At 35.5% G+C, this 19,488-nt stretch overlaps 1 protein-coding gene across 1 annotated transcript in view; it reads right to left on the bottom strand.

Annotated features, from left to right (window-relative positions):
- PTPRD (protein tyrosine phosphatase receptor type D) overlaps positions 1-19,488 on the bottom strand; it is a 1,187,501-nt gene that overhangs the window by 545,525 nt on the left and 622,488 nt on the right. Inside the window, exon 8 of the mRNA XM_042012906.1 lies at positions 19,290-19,312. The gene's annotated coding sequence lies outside the window, so the exon portion shown is untranslated. The remainder of the gene's footprint in view (positions 1-19,289; positions 19,313-19,488) is intronic.

The raw sequence follows: 19,488 nt of genomic DNA, 5'->3' as shown, positions 1-19,488 counted from the left end.
AGAAAGAAAGAAAGAAAGAAAGAAAGAAAGAAAGAAAGAAAGAAAGAAAAAGAAAGAAAGAAAGAAAGAAAGAAAAAGAAAGAAAGAAAGGAAAAGAAAGAAAGAAAGAAAAAGAAAGAAAGAAAAAGAAAGAAAGAAAGAAAGAAAAAGAAAGAAAGAAAAAGAAAGAAAGAAAGAAAGAAAATAAGAAAAAAGAAAGAAAGAAAATAAGAAAAAAGAAAGAAAGAAAAAGAAAGAAAGAGAGAAAGAAAGAAAGAAAATAAGAAAAAAAGAAAGAAAGAAAATAAGAAAAAAAGAAAGAAATAAAGAAAATGCCATGTGGTTGAGGTATGCAAATTGAATATGCAGGTAGATAGTTTTCCACCTACAAATCTAGAAACATTTGTATTTTAAGCCTTCATACACAATTTATTTCACAGAGTAATATTCAGATTTATGTCTGTATCCTTCATGGATAATTTTCTAGTAATATTATGAAGATTGATGGCATTATGGCCAAGTATGGCCATTGTCAGTGTACAGAAACTGGTATCAGGTTATAGAGATCATGACATGCACAGGCATGCACTATTCAAACTGCATACAAGCTCATGTAGAAAGCTATATGCAAGTGCTACACAACTGGTAAACCTGGAGTCTCACAGATTGCTAACCCATGGAACAAAGTGTCTGTTTGCAGAACAGCTGTTGTTAGAGGGTAGCTGCAGTCAGGGTATGGAACCAGAATAAAGGTACTGTTTCATATGAGTCACTTTGAGCCTGCTAGATCACTGGGCACCAGAAGGGTCAGATCTGCTCTGTGCTAGAACACAGGATTGGGTGAGCACTGTGAGCAACTCAATGAGGCTGTCTAGTCCTCAGAGCTCTGGGTCATCAGGACAAGTTGTGTTTATTGTCTCATACAAGGCACAGATTTCTCTGTAAAAGTTCTGATAGCAACAACTCAGTTTTTCTACCTGTACTGAATTTTGTCTACCCACCTATTCATCTACTAGCCTATCTACCTTAGTATGTGTGGTGGACAATCTGCCCAATTTTTGTGTACACTGACAGAAGATGTTAAACACCATAAAAGTCATTAAGATTATGAAGTTTAATAAATGCATTGCTTATCTATCCTTGGATAAATATATAGACAGAACATCCCAAGTAATAATTAAGCTATATAGTTGAATGGAGGATATTGCCATACACTCGTGTCCTTAGATAGCTGTGTAATATATGACGAAATGTCTATCTCAAAATGCAAACACTTCATAATAAACACTCCCCACAGAGATGCTTTATTGCTATTGCAAAGAGTTTTTATTATAGGAAGTTCTTTTACACAAAAAGAAGATGAATTTGGCACTTTAGTGTGTTAAACAACAGCTTCATCGGAGCTGTATGGTTCACAAAAGATTAATCTATCCCTTTGGAATATTCATGAATCAATACGAATGTTCTCTAAGTCCAAGCAATATTACTACTGTCGACTAAACAAGGTGCTTTACATTCTGATGAACCAGAACTTACTCCCCACAAAGTACGTATTTTTGTAGGTGTTTATTTATTTTTTAAGGGACAGGAGAAATGGGGTCTCTGTGTTTTATTCATCCGATGCTGTATCAGATATTCTGTCTTGTGTTTGTATTCAAAAGATAAACCGCTGCTGAAACAGTCAGGTAAAATATTTGCTTCTACCAGAAGGAAGATCAGAATAAAAACTAAGTGTCAGCTTCCAGAGGAAATCACTGCTAATGCCAATCATATGCACATTGTTAATTATAGCGGCATACTGAAAAAAAAAGGATTATAAACTCTGTCTCCGTGGTGTAGAGTTAGGCTGAGTAGTTTTGTAAATTACTTATTCATTGATTCCCTACTTTTGTTTTCTGGAAGTCCAGTTTCCTCAAAACTGGCTTTATGCCTGCACAACTGAAAGTAATGCATCATATTAACATTAGCATGTTAATAAAATGAAAACTAATTAGAAACTCAGGAAATACAGACTAATCCAGATAGCAGCATCTCATTAACAGGGCAAGATACTTCTGTTGTTTGCTGTCTTGTGTTCATTTCAGTTAACAATTTTTAATAAGTGTTCTTCACTCAGCTCTCCCTTCAGAAATTTCTTCTAGTCTGGGTGGAAGCACAGTGATTTATTCCACCTCTCCCTGATCAGATGAGGAATGAAAACAGGAGCAATGCATCAAAGGGTCTCCTCTCCTCATTCTAAGGGTAAGTCATGATTGCTTCACAATGTGATGAAAATTTTTATTGAACTTTATTGTAACTGCAACATTTCCCTAGTTACACTGCAGTACTGTTGGTTTGTAAAATACAAGATTTGCAAGGTCAGAAAAGATCATTATATTAAGGGAAAGGGTTCTTGATTACAGAGCCACTTAATGTAGAGTGTCCACTGAGGCTGTATTATTCCCTTCACATTGGTGCTACATGAAGGAGCACAAAGGGTCAGATTTATGCTAATGTGTTCCAGCAATGTAATTGTACAGAGGTACTGTACTAGGAGTTTTATTTGGCAAGGACCAAGGCCACTCAGGTACATAAACTTCTGAGAATCATGGAAAGAGACAGGATGCAGTCAAGGAAAGAGGTTTGCCTTCATTCCCACACCTCTGGCATCTGCAGAACAGTACAGAATATGTGGGAGAAGAGCTAGCAGATGATGGTAGGTGAATTTTCTGGTTAGTCATTTAGTTCCCATCTGAATTTCAAAATGCCTTGCAACAGCAATGTAAAGTTCCGGGGAAAGGATTCCAGATAAATGAGTGCTAATTGGAGTGGTCTTCTAGTAGATATTCGACACAGTTAACCATGGGATTGCCAAGGGACAATGTGAATGGCAGCTGTTTTCTGATACCATCTGCAAAAATGCCTATCCTACCCATTCCATGTGCTGCTATTACAGAAGAGTTACAGATTTACAAAGAATAAAACAGTGAAAAAATACTGAAATGGAAGTCTCTCCTTTCTGAATCCTGCCTGAATTGGTTACCCCCTGCTCATGTAAGTGGAGGGCACAATCTGGGTATGAGTGTCTTGATTTGCTATTACTGAACTGCTAAAAGGGATAGGGAAGCTGAGCAGGAGGTGGAGCTGTTTTGAAGGTTTTAATCTGGTTTCCAGGGAAACCTATTTTTCAGTTATTTGCACGTTCAGCACATCTGGTTCATTTGGACTCTGGCTTTTTGAAAGTGATGAATGTGCCATGGGAAAAATGAATGAAAAAATAATTTAAGGAATTAATGGGATGGAAGGAACATAGAATTATTTTAAAAATGCAGATATCTTTTCCCTCTCCTGCTTCTCACCCCCCTCCCTAGCCTTCTTTTTAAGTACAAGCTTTTGGATAATATTTCTTCTATATTTTGCAAAGGCCTCAGGACCATCAAGAATGTCCATCCTCTTAATTGAAATAATAGATTTAGAAAACATATATATCTGCATATTAGTATTACTAGCACAAATAATGATTATTGACTCAAATGACTACATTCCTACAAGGGGAAATATAGACTGAAAAGAAATGGAAATTTGAACAATATAAGATAATGTTCAAATATATGTTGACAGAAAACATTCTTATCAAAATAGAAACCATTTTTGTTTCGGAAGAACAGCTACATTAAAAGATTGCTGGTAGTCCAGATGTAAACATTTCAGAAATACAAGAAAAATATCTGGTCAAATACTCTCATATAAGGAGTCTGTGACTCTGAGGGAAGCCTGCACTAAACCAAATTTTCTGTCAGGGTCTGTGGCCCCATCAGGGGAAACAGTTTTTCCTGAAGGACTGCACCTGGTGGAAGGGACCTATGCAGGTGCAGTTCGTGGAGAACTGCAGCCTGTGGAAAGGACTCACAGTTCATGGAGGATTGTCTCCTGTGGAAGAGACCACAGACTGGAGCAGGGGATGAGTGTGATGAAGAAGGAGCAGCAGAGGACATGTAATGAACTGACTGTACCTCCATTCCCAAACATAGAGAATTCCTGGGAAGAAAGAAGAGGGAGTAAGGTGATAGAAAAATATTAAATATATAAAGAAGGTGTCCATCTAGGAAATCAATATCAGTACTTGATGAAAACTGTGTGAAAGGGGTACTGAACACTGATAATATACAGGTCATTCTACCAGACTTTGCTTGTGAAAACTTTGGAAAGATTTCTCTGTTTTCCCCAGTCTTTGGGAGGAAAATTATTGATTAATTAGACCAAACAGAGGAGTTGGATGGTGGAATAGGATGGCATTAACGTAAGAAACTAGAAGCAACTCAAACATGAAATTGTCAAGTTCCTTGCTAAGGAGTGTAAATTACTTGTTGCAAAAGCCACTCGTTAGAGGATGCTAGATGAAAACTGAAGTCACTCGCACCTGCCAGAAGGGCTCTAGAGAGCACCTGAGAACTAGAAACAAACACCTCTGACTTCACCCCATCAAAGGGTCAGTAGTAAAAGGAAAGGGTCACTGTTTGCATAGGTGAATGCAGTCTGGTGATAAAGAGCCAGCACAGATCCTAAAATGGGAATGGCTGCTACAATGGCTTGATAGAGGTTTGGAAAGCTGTTAAGCAACATGTGGATAAGACTATCCAGTGATCATAACACATTCAGATTTTTAATACCCTTGATTTTTTTTTTTTTTGTTGCCAGATGATTATGTTTTGATAAACTGAATTATTTTAAGATTGGAGGAACTGTCTCTTTTATAGACGTGAAAGCAGGTAAGGGATAAATCACAAAGCAGACTTTTTAGTGGACATTGCACAGACTGGAGAACACTGACATTATGTAATATTCTGGTGAATGCCAGTGGTTTTGTAGTGGGGATAAATTTTGTTTAATGTCTTTCAGTGACCTCTAAGGTTTTGAAGGCCATTAGGACTGAGCTGTCTTGGGTAGCCAGATGCCTTACTGATGGAAAAAAGTCCTCAACACATTGGATCTCACAACATTGAGTGAGAAAGCAAAACGATGATAGATTTCAGTGTAGACAAATGTAAAATCTCTAGAGAAAAAATAATCAAAACTGTACTTACAGGATGCTGATTTTGGAATGACAGCAGGGATATCTTGGAATTAGCATTGACAGCTTTCTGAAATCTGTAATTTCTGCATAGTGGCATTCACAAATGGGATGCCAAACAGGAAAATGCTCATCACAATCAGAAGGTGTAACAAGAAAAGGATAGAGGCTGTCATTTTGGTGTTATATAAAATCTTGATATGTTCTTATTGTGACTACTTTATGCAGCTGTGTTCTCTGCATTTCCATAAAGGTAAAAAGGGAGTAGAAAAGATATACAGCATTAAAATGAGAGAGATAATAGAACTTAAAGAAGTGAGACTAAAAAGGCTGCAGGTCTGCTATTGAGGAGGCAAAGACAGAGACTGACTATGGACTGAGCCAAGAAGGTGAAGCATAAGATGAAGAGAGCACTGTTACTCACTAATAACAGGGCAAGAGGAGGGACATATCAGTTTGAAAGAGGAAGAGATAATTTTAAAAGATTATTATAAAACCAATAATAAACTTCAGAAATTTGTTGCCACAGAAGGTTACTGAGGTAAATTGTATCCACAAATTCACAAAACAATGAAACAAACTTAAGACAAAATGGTAAATGGATACTAAAGAGTATGGGTAGGAACATGTCTTCTAACATTCTTAATTCTGTGAATGTACATGCTGTGAAGTAGGCAAGGAATGCAGCCCGAGATCAGATGCATCCCAGAATCATGAGGGAACTAGAACACAAAATTGCTAACCTGCTCTCTATCATATTTGAAAAGTAGTTGCACTCGGGTGAAATCCTTAGGGACTGGAAAAAGGACACATCATGTCAATTTTTTAAAAGCGTAAAGAGGATGGCCCTGGGAGCTACTGACCAGACCATTCCCAATAAGATGATTGCGCAATCATCTTGGAAGACATGTCTAAACATATGGAAGATAGTGAGGTGGTTATAGACAGCCAACATGCTTCACGAAAGGCAATTCATGCCTGACTGATCTGGTGACCATCTACAATGGAGTAACTGCATCAATGAACAAAGGAAGAGCAACTGATGTAGTCTACCTAGACTTCTGTAAGGCTTTTGTAAAGGTCCCATTCACATGCTGTCTGCAGCATTGGAGAGATGGGTTTGACAGAAGGTCTCTTGGATGGATAAAAATCTGGTTGGAAGAAAGCTTTCAAATAATTGCAGTCAATGCCTCAAGGTCCAAGTGGAAACCAGAAATGAGTGCTGTCTCTCAATGACCCATACGGGTGACAGTGCTATTTAAGATCTTCTTAAATGACATAGACAGTTGGAATGAGTAAGCAGCTTTGAGGATGACACCAAGCCACCAAGCTAGTGCATGGTTGATTTGCCAGAGGGAAGGAGTACTCTCCAGAGGGACCTTGACAGGCTTGGTCAGTGGACCCATGAGAAGTTCACAAAGTGCAACAGGCCAAGGCAAAGTGCTGCCTCTAGTTCTGAGCAGGTTCAGAGGAGGGCCACAAAAAGAATCAGAGGGATGGAATAATTCTCCTATTGAAAATATGTTGTTAGCATTGAGGTTGTTCAGCCTGGAGGAAGTTACTAAGGCTTCGAGCAGACCTTAGTATGGCCTATTGTATGCCCTTCTATTGTAGAGAAGAGCCTTACAAAAAAGATGAAGAAAGACTTTTTACCAAACCCTGTAGTGACAGCACAGGGGGTAACAGTTTTAAACTGAAAGAAGATGTCTTAAGACATAAAAACTTATGTCTTAAGACTGGACATAAAGAAGTTCTTCACTGTGAGAATGGTGAGGCACTGGACCAGGTTGACCAGAGGAATTGTGGATGCCCTGTCCCTGAACGAGTTCCAGGTAAAGCTGGATGGGTCTTTGAGCAACATGGTCTAGTGGGAGGTGTTCCTGTCTGTGACAGGGTGATGGACTCGATGATCTTCAGAGGTCCCTTCTAACACAAACCGTTCTATGATTCTATGACTACGAATGCATGGAATGAACTACTACTGTCACTCCCAGAGGAAAAAGTATTGCACTAGACAGAGTATAGTTCTGCTTGACTATGGTATTTCTGCTGTTCTTATGTAACCGAAGAAGCATAATAACAATATTATTAATAACAAACTGAGATATAAAGGATGTCCAATAACAAACCTTTTCATGGTTTAGTAGAAAAATCATGTCATAATGAAAGGGGAAGAAATTAGAAGAATTCATACAAGAAACAAAGAAATCAGATCTGTTTCTAACACATAATTTCATTCTTTGTTCTTTTTAGTCAATAAGAAAAAGACGAAGAAAACCTGAAATATTTCACTATACAATATCAGTTATTAAATTTTCTATAAGCACCATTAAAATCTCTTCTAACTCTTTTAGTCTCTGAATTTACATCACCTATTAAAAAAAGAAACTTTGGCAACTATTAATTTTCATAATTTCTTTGGGCCAAAAGTAAACTGGCCCAAAGTAAACACCTTGTTCATGTCATAATTTTTCAAACATTTCCCATGGAAAACTTAGAAATACTTTTGATATTAAGAACAACGGGGTATTTGGGGATGCAGTGACAAAATTAGACATTTTTCTGACTGATTTAGCATACTTTCACAAAACTTATCCAGAAGTATAAGTTGTTTCAAAAAATAGAAATCAAACTAGTCAATAATAAAAATAGAATTAGTCTACCAATTTGTATTACGAAAGTTATGAAATAAAGATAAAATAACACCCATTGTAAATTTCAAAAATGCTTTAGCTTCGCTCATCTTTTAGAATCACTACTTTTATATAGTGCTATACATGTGATATTGAATAAAACATTAGGCTCAAATGAGACATTGACAGAATGCAATGTGATACTGAAATAGCCTAAAAAGGATGTGCAAAATTCCATAATTTTCAATAAGATGAGGATAAATTAGCAATGCAAACACAAAACATAGGGCTTGTGATTGAGCTTATGCTTGCAAAGTTTGGGGTTTTTAAAAATCCCTTTTTATAGAGAAGTTACTTTGAATTTAATTTTCCAAATAATAAATTTTACATATATCTCAATACTCCAGCTAGGCAAAGTATTATGAATGTGAAAGAAGCCATTTTAGGAAAAAAACCCTAAAGGTTAATTCTCCAGTTTCGTATCTATGCATATATACACGTGTTTATATATTTATGTATGGTATCCAAATATAATTTTACTGAAAGTAAAAATTAAACAACATTTCTGCATGTGCCATTGAAACATGGATCTGTGAAGTAAACAAATTGTTAATCCACAGTGGTATGCCATTATCATCTATTATTTAACTGTATTTTATATGTCAAGTGTTTAAGTGTATTTCAATATGTAAGAATTTAATATTGTTACAGAATCAGTTTACAGTTTGGAGATCTTGATTCTAGTGAAAAACAATGGAAAATGACACAAAATCCATTGATTCAGCTTTGGGGTAAGGAATAGTCTTGAGTTAAATATAATTTTTTTGTGGACTTTGCATGTCAACCATGCAACTGAGAGAAACAGAAGGGTTTGGGATTTATACATAGTCCATGAGTTTCTCATTTCAGAGCAGAAGGTTGCAGCACATGGGTGTGGGTTGCTGGTTTATGCTCATGGTTGTTCACTTTTTTATTACTTTAAATTTTTTTTGGAGATTAGATTTCAGAAGGCAGAATACAGATGAATATTGAAAAAAATACCATAAAATATTCAGTGAAGTTGAAAAAATATATGCTCACCATATAATTACAGTTTCTGTAAGTTTAGTTCTGAAAGACAAAAAGCTAACTGTGCCTGAGCATTTCACAGTTACTGATATGCCTTTCAAATAATTTCTTAAGTTCCAATATTTTTTTTGTTATATAAAGCAGAAGCATCAGTGATTCACAAATTTTTTTAAAACAGGAACTAAACAAAATATTACCTCCATGTACCTACGTTTTTCCTTTCAAAGTTTTGATTTAGTAAATGTTTTCCTACTATGGGGAAAAAAAAAGGAGAGAAAAGCTGCTTTTGGCTATCCTGACGTTTCCTTGCTTTACACTGCCATTTTGTTTTTAGAATAACATGCTCACTGAGTATGAAGGTCTAAGTACTCACACCTCTTAAAATTCTGGCAAACAGAGTATCAGATGCCTTATTTAGATTAAAACAACACTCAACACTACCAAAACGCACACATGAAAAAACCTGCAATGAGAGAAAAATCTACTACTTCCATGACTGCATTACATTTCTTTTCCTCATATTTTGCAAGTTCTCTTCTTTCAAATGAAAGGGAGAGCATGAGGATTTTGAAGGGATGTTTTTCATCCATTTACAGCATAGAAACAGCTCCTCTAACGCAACAAATTTCACAGTCCATTGTGCTTCAGGTATTGGTACCTCTCTCACTTAATTTCAGCTGTAGCACTCAAAAGCAAACTGTAGTCTCTTGGTATTTCTACAATATAATGGTTAAATGCATTGTAAGAGCGGTAGACAATCATTTGCCATGTAGATATTAATTCCTACCTTTCCCCTCCTGTATCATGAGGGGAGCAGACAAGCCATATTTTTAATGCTCTGAATCCTGAAGCTGATGTCTCCAGCTGCCCTAAATCACTGTTATGGATCTGAGGCACCAAGCTGAGGTACCAAGCTTGTACCAAGCTTTTTCCCATTGTACTTTTCCAGGTGGTGTCCATTATGGAGAGTCTTACAGATAAAATAATTTTTTAATCCTTATTGCTTTCTTCATCAGTGACTGTGGGTGTACATTTATTGCATATAAAAGTAGCTTGTACTCCCTTTTGTAGCTTCCCTGCAGACAATGGAAAGAAACTTGCAGGATACTGTTTCCTCACAACTTTTCTTCTACCTTAAGTAGGCTACTATAGAAGTAAGAGAAGGAATAGAAATCAAGAGTAAAATGGCATTTTAGACTCTTTTCTGCGTAGGCTCATTAGAATTTACAAATGACAGAAGTGAAGATGAGAGGAAACTATTGCTTAGGGTTGCTTACAGTTTTTTTGGAGAGGCCTTAGTTAAAGTTGTAAGACCTTTATTTTTTGTACTACCTAAAGCAGCTTCTAGGAGCAAACAGCCTTAAAAAATCCCTTAACACTGGTCCCAAGACAAAACACTAATGTTTTTATTCAAACATGTGACAAAACTCTGCTAAATTTTTCCAAGACATGATTTCAAGTTCCTGTATAGATAATTTCAAAGACAAATTCAGACAATTTCAAAGAGATCTTATGACCATTTTTAGAATATTTTTTCTGATATAATGCACTTTCATTTCTGCTTTAAATTGACTGGTAATCTCAGAAATGATTTAGAGCACCGACAGAAGTATGCCTTCTCTCACAGAGACACTGAATGACTGCTAAACCACAGCTGTGATATAAAGATGGGAAGTTGTGCCAGTAGATCATAACAATTAAGATAAGTGAACAAATATGGCCAGAATCAAAATCTAGTCACTGGCTTTGCTGTGTGAAAAAAGGCTTCTGAAAGCAGCAAATATGGGCACATTTTTGTAAATGTGAGCCACTGGAATATTCATATTTGCATTTAAGTTTTCAAAACAAAGATTGGATTATTATTAATTGTGTGTGGCTTATAACTGACACCAGTTTCTGTTGACTTATTTTATGTCTTCTCAAGCATATCTCTGTTGTGAATCATCCCTTTGCTAACAATACTTGCTTTTAAAAGCTAATCTAAAATTTTCACTAATTTCCCATGTATGCATAAGCCTGCCTAAAATCAATTATGTTGTCAGAAGCATGGAATTGGCAAGCATCGTGGATAGGTAAATTATCCACCCACAGACAAGTGCAGAGAGAAAAATATATAGATGTGCAAGGGTAAGAATTTTTTAACTAACCAACATTTGAAAGAACAAACAATAAACCCCTCATAGCATTTTCATTGCTGCATATCACCGTACTTGTAACAGGTTGTCAATAAATCATTGATATTAAAGTTCATGTCTAGATGCTAATAGTCAATTACTGCACTAGCTTTTAATGGTACAAAATATGTCGTACTACTTTAAAGACACATCTGTTACACTTCATGGATGTCAACTAGGCTCTTGTCCTATGTAGTTCAGCTGCAAGTTTCAGATGACAACAGAAGTTTTGATCTACTTATTTGGGGCAAGTTTTATTTATATTTTTTTTCTGGTAAAAGTCATGCGGTAATATAGAATTTTTCCTCAAGTTTCATTCTGGCAGTTACCATAAAAGGTGGAATATAAATACCCAAGCTGGCTATTACTCTGTAAGGAAAGCATCTTCTTTTTGATTTGAAGGCTCACTAAAATCAAATGTGTGATTTGATTTTAGGTAAGAAGTCACTCTCAAGCCGTATTGTTTTTCTTTTCTTCAAGAACTGGATATTTACTGATATACTTCAAAGAGCCTATAATTCTGCTATTATTTTTGGAAAAGAGATGAACACAGAGGTGAGATGGACTAATAGCAAATAAGGGAGGGTAAAAATATTACTTTTTCAAAATCTATAAAAGCTGTAGACTAACAGCTAAACAAAATCCCCATAAATATTAGAATTCCTGCAGCTGCAAGTACAAGAATCTACAATGGCAGTAGCCAGTTCTATGCAACACTGAACCATGTAATTTACATCTTAGTGAAATTAAACATAGTATAATGGCTTAGCTTCCAGGCAACAGTACTATTAAATTTGCTGTAGCAGATTATGACATCATCTGAAACCCCAGGATACACTTTCAAGCCAGCTATTATGCTTGTAATATGTACTGCTTTTCTGGTTAGTTTTTCATTTAATTCATTGCAAGGATTATATTTTTCAATGACTGCACATGCTATCCAGCAGAATAGCTCTAGAATATCGGTGAGCCAAAATACTGTCATTTAGGGAACAGAAGTGATATTATTATAAGGGGAAAGAGGTCAGTAAATGATATCACTCAAACAGTACTTATTACACCTTTAATATGCCTTCTCTTCACTTTTCTTATCTAGTATGTCTTTTATTTTGCCAATAAATGCTTCTGAAGTTTCTTATGTTTTTAAATTCCTTCTGTTATAAAACTGTGTATTTAGTGGAATAAAGAGATTAAGATGCAAGACAAATAAGGGGTTATTGTGCACCAAGAATCTGGTGAAGACTCTAGATGAAAGTGGAACTGGCTTTCCTTATTGACAGCAGCACAACAATCTCACCTACAAGATTTTCTGTGATCACTCCATCAGTGATTGCCTCAGCTACCTACTGGGCTCTGCTTCTCTGATGAGCTGCCGAGTAGTTCCACAACTTGAATGATACCAAGATGGGTGGGGCAAACTGCTATAAAGTATATAGCCTTGCAGTGGTGAGAATAGTAAATTATGTTCCTGTCAATGTTTAAACTCATGTTTAACTGTACTCATCCAAGGAGTCGGTGAACCTACACAGGCAGTAGCATTGTGAATGTGCATAGAAATGTGAGACAGATTCTCTTCTTACGGGCAATAGTCAAAGTATCTAAAATCAGCAGTGTCCAACTCACTGAACTTGGCAGCCCCATCTCCTTTTCTTGCCATAAACTTCAAAAACTGCATGCAAAAAAAAAATTTATATGAGGTACCACAATGTTTAAAAGTTATGTATCTCTCTAGCTCTACAAACAACTGTACGCATGTCATACATCTCTGCATATGGCTTAAAGGGCAGGCTACCAGCCTTTCATGTAACTTCTGACTGGATGAGCTGTTCCTTAGTAACAGATTAGTATTGATTTCAGTGCCAGGAGTCTTACAGAGCTAATCTTTATTGCCACTGAGCAGGTTTATCAGAAGTTACATCCTTGTCCTTCCATGTCCTTGGTCAATGCCAGTGCTTCAATTGGTTAATCAGTTAGCTAAATGTGGATATATTTTCCCTTTTCAGTGTTCTCCTGTCAGAAAAGTATTTCATTGAAATATGCCCTCTCTTTTTTCACTGAATCAAAGATATCAGGCACATTGTTGATAGTTTGCCTTTTGTACACACAGTTTTTTTTAAATAAAGAAACATTCAAATTCAGATATAGATTGATCACAATTTGTAATCAAACTCACTGATTTATCTGTGTGCTCTTTTCAAAGATTCCTGTGGCATAAGCAAAATATTTTTCTAAGTAATGCTAGTAATTGAGATGTAAACTGGTGTTTTCACAGCCTTACTTGCCTGCAATTATGTTTTTGTTCTATTGGCTTCGAAGTAAAAGTAATGAGTAAAAGTAAGTTCTCAACTCTGGTTATCTTTGAAATCTCATAGTGGTGCTTTTGCATGTCAGACTCATAAGGTGGAGGCATTGTAGTCTTTTAAATAGAAATAACCAGAAAATGTGCTCTAAGAATGCAACTAAAACAAGAACAGACCTAGAGGTGATCTGAAGACAGTCCCCCTTCAGTGCCAACACAATATGTCTCCTTTTGCCAAACCAGTCCTATTTATTTGCACGACTAGCTGAAAAAGATATAAGCTAAACTGGCTTTGCTAGAGTCAGAAGAGTAATTTGGTCACTCCACTGAGTTGCCTATTCCAACATGCTCTTAGCGCCCCAAGCAGTGCAAAAAGACTGTGTGTGTGTGTGTAGTCTATGACCAAAGGTCAATGCAGTGCAGGTTTCCTACCACTCATAAAGATTGAATGCAGCTAGTCAGTGTTACAGCTCTTTTGGCTGTCATCATTATCTAAGTAATGGCAGCTGATGAATCCATACTTTTTCTATGTCTTCTTTCACCAGCTAAGTACATTTTCTGCATAGATGGAAGTGATTGTAGATAGAAACTGTGTATGACTGAGCAGAGTTTTGCAATCCGAACAGAAAAATTTTCCAGGAGATTTTTACCTCTCTTCTGAATAAAAATCAAACAAACAAACAAACAAATAAAAAAATAATTTCAGGGATGAATCTCAAATTCATGACTCTTTTATCCATGTCATTGGTTCTTCCATGTTCCTGCGGTAGCTTTGAAGTCCTAGTTTGTATAGCATTTAATAATATTGAACAAACAAAACCACTTCTCCCCTTGCTCCAAAAAAAAAAAAAAAAAAAAGAGAATGAAAGATCTAAACTTGTCCAGGAAACAAAAATAGTTTCATTAGCTCAGCTTGCTGTATGACAGGTAATGCCTTTGAATCCTATTGCACAAACACAGAACTAGTCTTTGACAATTGTTTTTACAATTATTACAGAAGAGAAACAGATATCTGAGAGACTGGTGGGCAGCTGTCCCTTTCTGCTAATGTTCACAAAGTTGCTTTTAAGCAGGTTTATAGGAGAGGTATTGCAGAGACTCAAAAACAGACAAGTACAAACCACGACATCAATGTCCGTAAGCAAAGTCCAAAAGATACAATCCTTTTAGGCTAGACTGCTACCTCTTTTACCTCCATCACTGCAAGCAGTGCAACATTGCTGAGCCATTTTGTTAATTCTTTGATATTTTTCCTCTTATTCCATTTATTCTTTGATAGCTGTTGGTATTAAAACTGATGTTTGCAAAACTGAGTGAGTTGATTAATAGGTATTTTATACATCTGGTATTTCCTCATAAAAGACTGGTAAACTTATTTCAATCATCATACCACCAACAAGGATGCAATCTGCTCACAATGGCTGTTTACGAGTGGCTGCTTTGGGTAATGGCTGTTTTCTTAGCATGGGAAATGAAATATAATATTATTAAACAGAGATATGCAGAATGGTGTGTCAACTTATCCATCTTCCTGATGTTTATAGTCTTAATTTTTTGTAATGTTTATTTTATTTTATGGGACCAAACGTTAAAGTATCACTTATTTGAAAGCATCTAATTTCTTTTATTTTTGTTTTAATGTCCTTGAATATTAGCATCCACCAATTCATGTGCAATCAGTGCAGAAAACCTGTGGTAGGTACTCTATTAATCCTATTTAGAGAAACATGTTGTAATGAGAGAGATAATGAACCAAGGAGTTTAATTTTTTTATGTTTTGCCCACAAGGCTAAGGTTGTCTTCTTTGGTGGTTTTGTTTTAACAAATCACCTGTAAAATGTCTTAAAATGATGCATGATAATCTCAAAATTGCTATGAAAATACAGTGTAGATGAGAAAGCAGGAAGTGCATATGTAACACTGGATGGTGAAGAAACAGACATGAACATTGTAAAGATTTTAAACATACAAGTAATAAAAATTATGTTAGATTAATATCTCAGGTAGTGAAAGAAAGCACTACTCAAATTCAGCTGCTCAGAAATCATTAAAGTACAACTGTTTATTTTTGATCAGGGAAAGAGTTTTTCTGGATCTGAAAATCTACCCAATCAAACAATATCTTTTTAGATTTCAGTAAATAATATTTAAATGGTAAATATGTCAGACCACTTTCATAAACTACTTACATGTCTACCAGAAAGAGATTCTGTTTCAGATACTCAGATATTTAAGTCTATCATATACAGATTTGAATTTTGATTAAAGTTAATTTGGGGGAATAAGAGAGAAGCATATTTCTTTGAAATATAAATGGTTAATGAAAACATAAATGCTTCTAAAATTTTAGAGAGGTTTAAAAATTAAAGTCTTCAACAGATGCTATCTCAGAATGTAGGCACAGATAGGGACATAGACAACAGATATCACATAGATGCTCCTGCCGACTAAAAATTTCTTGCTGCCTGCCATTACAGAAGTCACTGCTGCTAAGAAAACTGTTTAAGAGGGAATGTTTCTTTTATCTTCTTCCCTCATACCCAGTAGACATAGGCTGAATTTTTTGGTGTCTGCTGCCGTGTATTTTTGCCCTCCTAGCAGGAAAACCTTGGCTATTAGTAGTGATACCACCTTAGCTCTGCTGTCAGCTTTGACTTGCTCTGTGAATCTGCTTTAGCTCCTTAAAGTAAACATGGATGTGCTCTGCGGCTGTTGAGATAATATCTCCTTCCTTCTCACATAATTATTCTCAGAGTACTTGGTTCTTGTAGGCTTCAGCTTTTCAGCAATGCCTTAATACAGAGCAATAGCTGAGGATTTTTCATAAGGAACTATATTTGTAGTTACCTAAGATTAAATAATATGAGATAAACACTGTTTCAAAAGCACTAACATCACTACCACTAAAGGCAGGCCACTCTAAACATGTCACTGAAGTTTTGGCTCTGAAAGCCTCTGAAAGCCTTAGTTTTATGAACCCAGACTGACTTCACTAATGCTTACGTGAGCTCCAACAACTTCAGCTACAAAGACTACCTAAAATGTCGCTTTGCTTATTGCATAAGGCTGAGTCCTTTTGATTGTGGTTTTGGATATGGAATTAATGAGATTTTAGTCTCTACTGCATATCCAAAGATGCTGGAAGGACAAAGAAGGGAGGTTAAAAGGACCATTTAAAAATAAGGATGACTTGAATACATTAAATTTATTGGGTGAAACAAGTTAATGAAGAAAAATACTAATTAAATTATTAAAATCTAGATTGCAAGTAGTAATTAAAAAGGCTGTTGCTATGCAACCAAAAGGATTTTTGTGACAGAGTGCAGAAATATGTTTGTTAAGTATGCTGGTATTTCACTTTGACCTTTTTCAGTCATACACCTGCCCAAACTGTCTGTAAATGTATTTTTGAGAATGATAACATTAAAGATATCTACAGGATGTAGAAGCAGAGAGACTATTTGAATCAGTTAATGGCTTTTATTATGGTTAAAAGGTTAAGATTAATGAATTTGTGAGATAAAAATAGATACACATATATAATTATGTATAGAATTTGTATGCTGATATTTCATCATCACTAACGGATTAATTCCTATCCCAAACACCGGTCCTGATCCTAAAGACATGAAAGCATTAATTTTCATAATGTTGTGTGTGAGCTAAACCTGCTCTTTCCTGAAGGTTTTAAATAACAATTAAATCTATTACTTGTAATAGAAACCTAAGCAGTTGTTCATAATAACTAAGGCCAACTTTTGCTTTTCCTGGAATACTTAGTCTAAGATGTGTGTTGGTTTCTGCTACAATATCCATTGTTACACGTTAAAGATTTCTGTTGTGGTCATGTGATACTGATATATGGAAGAGAGAACACCAGTATATAGATAAAGAGTGACATGCAAAAGAATATTGTTAGGGCACACATATATTTCTATGAAGAAGCATAAATTGTGTTCAAAATACTCATACACCCCATAGTCAGGCAAATTCTGCCTTGGATTGTCCTTTGCAAATGGGAGGGAAGTCTGGTTTGCTAGATCTGAAGGACTCAGCTCAGTGGTTAAGTCAGTTATTTCTTCAGGCAGATTACTGGTCGTATGACCAACCCAAACTTCATTTTCCTTAATTCCCTATAGTCTCACACTTAAATCACACAACATTAAAGATTTTGCTTTGTTGGTATAGATTCCCTCCCACTGATATCACAGCCAGAAAACTGGAGGGAATCTGAATTGGGTCTAACCAACTGACCTCTTGACAAATTCTGGATGGCCACCAGCACCCCACATCCAGAAGCAAAGGGCTTGCTCTCTGGTTTAATCCTGTTCTCTGTACCGTCACTTGCTTTCTCCCATTTTTGAATAAGAGAGTGAACAACACTGATTCTTAACCAGAATGGAATTTTTTTTCAGATACAAGCTCCTAAAGACATCTATTTTCCCTTTCCTTTATTTTTCTTATGACTTCTTTAATTTCTAAACATGAATTTATTATTGTTTTCTAGGTAATTTCTCTTCCAACAACCACTCAGAATAGTCCTGAAAGAATCTTTTCAGATGCTGGAGCAGAGGAACTATTAGATCTAAAGTCAGAGTGTATCAGTAAGGTGGAGAGATTTCTCAAAGAACCTCTGCGATGTTCGCTTGTCATTGGATACAATGCACTCTAATGAGCTTTGTGCAGAGAAAAATGTTAGCTTCTATACACTCTTACACTTGTATGCAAGGAATCTAGGTGAAAACCTACTTTTTAGTATTCTCTAAAAAGATTCTGTAGGTGTTCTTTCTATATTATATATATATATAATATATATGTGTGTTTGTGTGTGTGCACAGTTAACTATTCAGCACTTAAATGGATGCAAAAAGTAGTCTAGGTGACTGCCACCATGCCAGAGAAAGTTGTATTGGCTGATGTTTGCGGGATTATTTATTGCATTTTTCAAGAAAAAAGTTATGGTCATGCACAAAGAAGTACCCTTTATTAGGAAATAATAAAAGTATAAAATGTGCTTGCCTCATAGTTCAATAAGAAAAAAGTAGGAGCTTGGGGTAGAGTGTAGAAATAAAAAAAATAAATCTAGTAAAAAAAAAATTAACAGAATAATGAGAAAGTCATCTTTTGTCCACAGAAATGTGAAATGGTGTCTTATCTAAGTGTACCTGCATAACTTCTGTCAAGTGTTTACATCTAAAATGAAGTTTTTATCAGTATACTTAAATCTATTCTTAACATTTGTCATTTTACAGATGGTAATATAGATTGCATTTTTTCCACAAAGATATAGATACATCCTGAAGATGTCAAGCTTCACAACAGAAGTTAGACATTATGAATATTCTTTGCCCTTTAAGGAGCCATTGATAAAATAAGATTTAATGTAGCCAAATAAAGAACTGTAAATTATTGCCAAAATACTAAAGTTAAAAATTTAGTTTTGAGAGGATGTAGTAAAAAGCTTTTAATTTTTTCCTCCAATTTCACTGCAACAACTGAGCTACTTGACATTTATATCACTTAATGGGTGTTTCCAATTCTGCGAGATATAGTTACAAAAAGACATGCTGATTTCTATATGTGTGTTCTGATAAACCCAGCTTTATCTTGAATCTATGTAGATAAAACAGGTTCAGAACTATCTTTAGTCAGGAGTACCATCTTCCCTCTCTTTTTGTTTGAAGACAATTTTGAAAAGATGAAAGAATGTATTCCACTGCCCAGTGAAGCTATAGCTCCCTAAAAACTTTCTATTTTCCTGAGTTCCAGATAGAGGTCAAATATAAATTACAGGAAAAGTTCAGCTTCACTGGAAAGACAGGACTTAGAATATATCATTATACTTCAGAACTATTTATAAATACATAAAAATAATTGATCATTTTAGATTAAAATCTTATCCAACACACCAATGACAAGAAGAATCCACAGTAGTTCTCTATATTGTGCTGACTGTAAACCTTCTCTGTAAGTTGCCATAGTGAATAACTGCTAGACACAAATCACAAGAATAACATCATAAAGCTTTAATACCCTTGGCTTTAGTAAATTAGTTAAATTACCCAGTAATAAAATGAGTTTCCTACCTCAACTTTGTGAATTTCAACTCCTGTTACAAAAGAGAGAAAGAATAGCATTTTCAGAGAAGGGCACAGAAAGGAAGACATTTGGCATTGTTTAGCAAATATTTCACAGAAAACAAATTCACAAGTTTGATTAGAAGAAAAAATTATATAAAAAAGAAAGTTCCCCTATTATTGAGAGAAAGTAAATATTTTTTCCTGT

The sequence above is a fragment of the Corvus kubaryi genome, unplaced genomic scaffold (assembly GCF_017639235.1).
Source record: "Corvus kubaryi isolate FWS band 111438036 unplaced genomic scaffold, C.kubaryi_AGA036_p1.0 split1-37296, whole genome shotgun sequence".
Lineage (NCBI taxonomy): Eukaryota > Metazoa > Chordata > Aves > Passeriformes > Corvidae > Corvus > Corvus kubaryi.
Note: the sequence above shows the minus strand (reverse complement) of the source record. Positions and strands in the feature narration are given on the sequence as shown.